A 5770-nucleotide genomic window follows, 5' to 3' on the forward strand; every position below is an offset into this window, starting at 1 on the left:
TGAAAATGTATTTAATATGGTTAATCTAATGAATATTATTACTAAACCCAGGTTACATGAACATGTTTATCATGTTTAAATTGACATGTTAACTGGAAAAACTAACATAAGTTGGATTTCAAAATAAAATACTACATATCATGTTTAATGTACACAGCAACCTGATGAGTACTTTTTCCCCCTGAGTGTCCTGTTACTGATAGAGCAGGGGCCACTGCCATAGCAGGAACAGTATGAGAATCGTACTGTTACCATATGTGCTGGGCTTGAGCCTCCATGAAACATTGAAGAATGACGTTTCGAACCAAAGCAGGTTCAGAGCTTTCCTGGAAACAAGGAGAGGAGAATAGCTCCTAAATTTCCAGGAGGAGTCTGGACTGAGCTGTCACACAGCCCTCAGTTGAGAATTACTTATAGGTAAGAGGGCACAGAAAGTGCTTCAAGTGTCTATGAAATTAAAAAAACGACAAACTGGAACTCAAGTTTTCTAGCCCAGTTTCTTTATACGGTATTTACAGTAAGCTGGGATCTTAGAAGAAACTAGTCATTTTGCGTTACAATTTCCTCAAAATCTTTAGGAAGGGTTGGGCGGCATTCGGAGTTTCCAAGGGAGTTCTTTGTATTTTAAATTCCTCCGTAGGTGGTGGTGCCTCTCTAGAGAGGCCGAATTCCATGTTGCTCATATTGCCCAAGGAAGGTTCATTCCTGGTCCAAGTATAGTTTACTGTCTATTCTTATTTTAATTTCCATTAATAAGGCTGAGTTTCCCACTACTGGTCCTTCACTCAGCTAGCTGCCTCACTCCTATGCTAACTAAATAAATTATATTCTACGGTACTGTTGCAGATAGGTAAGTTGATTATATGTCTTGTAGGTAGTTAGACAGGGCCGGCCCTCGAGGAGCCAGCATGGAAGACAATCCAGACACTGTCACTGAAGGCCAGCGTAAAGAAAGAAGAGAAACTACACCTGGGTGCTTCCCCTAGGAATCTGTAGCAGTGATTGATATTCTAAATAGGTATCAATCAAATAGGACCCAGATCTTAACCCATCCCTTCCAAAAAAGATCCCTGACCCACCCCTTACCAGGAATCCTTGTTTGTTCCTTGTGTGCTTGCTGTGTGACTTGGTTCCCCAGGAACTGTCACTTAATCAATATTACCTAGGCGACTATATTTGTAACCTTATTGGTTGATCATAGTTTTGTCCCACCTCACGTCTGCCTTTTGATTTCTCATTGGATTGATATTGCCTAAGTAACTGTACCTGTAATCTTACTGGTTGACTGTAGTTTTGTCCCTCCTCATGTCTGCCTTTTGATTTCTCATTGGATTGATATTACCTAAGTGACTGCACCTGTAATCTTACTGGTTGACTGCAGTTTTGTCCCACCTTGAACCCACCTCACCTTGTGGCTTTGTCCAATAAACACCTTTGAGAAGCAGGGTCAGTTGGCAACCCACTTACCAGTCCCACTCTGTCTCTCTTAGACAGAAGCTATCTTTCTTTCAATAATTTTTCCTACTCTTAACCTCCATCGTTCTTAGAATTCATTCTTTGATTTTAGAGAACATGAACTCACATTTCAGATATCTAGCAGGTTTGAGAGTTACATCTATTCCTTCTGTATCAGTACTACACATCACTGGTGAGGGTAAAGGGTACAATTCAAAAATCAGAGTATGTATTTGCTGGTTGCATATCAATTTTCTTTTATTCCTAAATCCTAGAAATTTAACTTTAGGTTCCTGTGCATACTAGACAAGTGTTGTAGAATGTAAATACATCTCCAACATAATTTATTTTGAAACAGGGACTTTCAAGGGGAGGGGGTTTGAGGGGGGAATGGGATAAAAAATTAATTAAAAAAAAAGAAACAGGAACTTTCTCCAAGGCACAAGCTGGGCTCAGACTTGGAATTCTTCTGCCTCAGTGTCCCAAGTGGCTGAGATAACAGGAGTAAACCATGATGCCTAACTTTGTGTCACTTTTGTACTATCATAAAGCCAATATATTGTGAGTGGAAGCATCATAATATTGTAGACAGCTAAGTGAGTTAAAATACTATAGCCAGTCAGAGAAGTTGGGCACCTGTCCTGAAGGTCAGGATTCAAGACAAAGAGTAATGACTACACCCACGTACTTCCCAGGGGTGAGCAGCAGTGATGATGCTCGATGCATCAGTCACCTTGGGTGGGGACCAAAACATCCCTGGCCCAATTTTTCCAGGAAAAGTCCTTGTTTGGTCCACACACACTTACTATGTGACTTGCTTCCTCATTTGATCCCTATTCAATCAATATTACCTAAGCGACTATACTTTTAATCTTGCTGGTTGACTGTAGTTTTGCCCCACCTTGAACCCACCTCACTTCATGGCTTTGCTCAACAAAACACCCTTGAGCAGGGCTGGTGGGAAATCTGCTTTCCAGACCCTCTTCTGTCACTCTTAGACGGAAGCTATGTTTCTTTCAATAACTTCTTCCTACTCTAAACCTCCGATGTGCCTAGAATTCATTCCTTGATTTTATCGAACACAAACTTGGTGTTTCGAACTTCAAGCAGGTTGGAGTTATACTATTTCCATTACATTATTTGGAGGTCAACAGTTCATATTCCCTCTATCAAAATGGCCAGGCCTAATGCCTCCCTGGGGCTGTAACTTGAGATTATACTATAATTGGTGTCGTCTGGTCCAGTGACGTCCAGATAGACAGACATCAGTCACTCCAGTGAGTGACCTAAACCTCCAGACCCGTCCCTTCTCCACAATGACTTGGTTCTTCCCATGGACCTGTGCTATGTGAACTGCTTCCCCGCTGGGTCAATATTAGCTAAGCAGCTATACTTACAATCGAATAATTTTTCAAAATGATGAGAGCTGATTAAAGCCTCTGACAGTGGAAATTCTCCCACTGCTAATGATACCTACTAATCTGGCAGATCCGCTGGCTTCTCCATCATGCACTGTCTCCTAAAAAGCTGACCTGGGGCCGGAGATTCAGTTCAGTGTTTCCGCCACCTGTCCGGAGTTTGATGCCCCGGTACGAAAAAAAAAAGCTGACCTGTAAGCGCCACACAATTCAGACTGCCACAGCCTCTGGCTTCTGCTTGCTCTGCCTGATAGGAGGTATAAGCAAGAAAGCATGAGACAGGCAAAAAGTGAAGACAGGTATTTACCCTCATGCCAGTCATCCTGGTGCCTCAGAGCATGGCAGTCCTGCTGCCCTCTGTTGGCCGTATCTCCTGCTGGGTTAGTACGTAATACATAAAACTGTCTTCACTGGAACATGGCATCATGCTGTACATTGGAAAAATTTAAAAACCAACAAAAATACTACTGGAATTAGAATGATATTTTAGCATGGCACATATCCTTGGCTTAATATGCAGAAATCTTTCAATTAACTATGTTGTACTATAAACAAATGCATTAGGAATTGTAACTATTACATCAAACGCAGCACATGGAATGGCACAGACATAATTTCACATATGTAAAAAGTCCACATATAGAAATTAAAACAAAAAAACAAAGATACTTCTTTCTCTTAATTGACACCTTCTTGATGACAGGCTTGACCTGGTCATGAAATGGTTAATAAATATGCCCTTTAATTTCAAGAGGCCATGCCTCCTGGTCACTTCTCCTCTCCATGAAAGATTTCCCTTTTCCAGTGCACACCAATGAGACCCAAGTCCCTGAAGATCACAAAGCTGCCTCCTGTGACTGAGGAGATTGAAGACACACTAAACAGCCTTATGATTTTCTCTTCACAACTTTGCCCATTTCTTGACCATCCTAATAGAAGAACTTCCCCACCATTCACCTTCCTCCTTCCTAGACACCATAATCCAAGACTTAGGCTACGGGAAGGCCTCTCAAACTTCTCCCCAGAACAAATCACCACTTTTACTTCCTGTGTTCTCCTGCTCTGATATTTCCTTTCTCAATATTACTCATCCTCTTAACCCCTAACACCTCAACCCAGACCCTTCCTAGATACCCCAGTCAGACACTCTCTCACGGCTCAGCTCAAATCATCCAAACCTTTAATGGAACCATCCAACCACCCTCCTGAGTCTGCCTCCATGTTTCCCAGAAAGCAGACTCAGTAATCCCTGCTCCCCTTGCAACATGGATAGACACTTCTGCAGGGCTACACTTCTCAGACTGCCAGTCCCAGGCCCACAGCCCTAGCTGAAGGATCTGACATCAGACTCCCAGGCCCCAAAGGGTATCAGACAGCCTTAAAGGTTCACCAACTGCCACAACGGACTGCAACAGGTCCCTCCCAAATGGACTGCCTCTAACCCACCCTGCTCCTTTGTGCGTTTCTCAGAACAAACAAGATCACTATTCTGGTTGGCTCTTCAGTCACCTCCCTCTGCATCCATCTCCTCCCACCTTCTGATCACTACAACTTTAACCATCTGGGAACTTTTTTATGGGTACCTAGGTACACTTCCTTCCAGAGCAGTCTAAATGCTACCATATCTGAATATTGCTAAGACAGAGGAAAGACACTCCCCTAACCCATGCAGATGCCCCAAAATGCAATCACATCAATACACCTGACAGCAGAGTTTTCCTAAGCCAAAATTCACTGTTCTTAGCCAAGAGGGTCCTGCAGTATTTCAACCAGCATCATCCCTTTCCCCCTTGACAGCTGCAACTTTTAACTCCTCCTTCCATATATGTCACAAATTCAAGGCAGTCTGACATTTACTTCCTAACCCACCCCCAGACCTCCTCCACCTGTCCTGATTTGACCTCACAGGATGCCTTTCCTTAGAGACAGGCGTCTTCTGGGTGTGTGGAAACAAAGCATACATTTGCCTACTTACCAACTGGACCAGGTCCTGAGGGGTCCCCACCGCTTCATCAGGCAGTGATCCATTGTAGAGCTTGTATTTCAGCAATCATTCTGGCCCTCCGGCTTGAGAATAGGTTTGCTTCAAAATTCAGGTTTAAATCGTGATACTTGATAGAAAAGGTTGCCAGTCTGATGTAGGTAAAATGTTTGAATTTTTTTGTTCTGGCAGCTTCGCAGAATGTTGCTATAATTTATTCTCAGTTTCTTCAAGAATTGTATCTCTTTGGGGGGGGGCATATATTTATTTTCTTGGCTAAAATGAGTACATTGAGAGATCCAGTGTGACAAAAACATATCCATGAAGCCAGGTACCTGATACCAAGTTTTCGACCTTGCTCAACATCAGGCCCTCCCTCTGTTTCACTGTGCTCAGACCCACCTAGTTCTCTCACGACTGTGACTTCTCCATGGTGTAGTAACTGGCATTATCGTAGTACACGTTCGACACCATGCTGAGGGGCCAGTCAAAGGAAGAGCCCACGGAGCCCCGCAAGAATACGGGCGCATTCAGGCGTGTTGGCGCACAGCTCTGATTCCAGCATGGGGGAGGCCGATGCAGGAAGATCACAGCTAGCTCAAAGGCAGCCTGGGTACTTGGTGAGTTCAAGGACAGCCTAAACTACACGACCAGGCTACATCTAAAAGAAAAAAACAAAACAAAACAGCGGAAGCTCCGAAAAGCCAGGAGCAAGCTCTGAGTAAATTCAGTTATCCCTTCCAGTTAGGACGGGGGGACATCCGGGAGAGCCGCCGCTCTAGAAGTTTCTGAGTCACAATCCGCTATTTGAGCTCCACTCACGCAGGTAGGGATTCGTCTCTGTTGTCGTTCTCAGTTCAGGGATTGGCAACGAGCAGCAGCCAATCACTGATCGAGAGGCGGGTATTATGACCTG

At 43.7% G+C, this 5770-nt stretch overlaps 1 protein-coding gene across 3 annotated transcripts in view; it reads right to left on the bottom strand.

The window, feature by feature from the left end:
• The window catches only part of LOC101725930 (uncharacterized), a 34136-nt gene extending 28447 nt beyond the window's left edge, over positions 1-5689 (bottom strand). For 2 of the 3 annotated variants that reach the window (XM_087201901.1, XM_087201902.1), the window contains exon 1: positions 4849-5689. The gene's annotated coding sequence lies outside the window, so the exon portion shown is untranslated. Of the gene's footprint in view, positions 1-3180; positions 3302-4848 lie in introns of all 3 variants that reach the window. The other variant, XM_087201903.1, reaches the window with a different exon arrangement.
• Positions 5690-5770: the final 81 nt, after the last annotated feature.

This window comes from Heterocephalus glaber, unplaced genomic scaffold (genome assembly GCF_053883595.1).
Source record: "Heterocephalus glaber isolate CG9 unplaced genomic scaffold, H.glaber_assembly_v1.0 deba00001761, whole genome shotgun sequence".
Taxonomy (NCBI): domain Eukaryota; kingdom Metazoa; phylum Chordata; class Mammalia; order Rodentia; family Bathyergidae; genus Heterocephalus; species Heterocephalus glaber.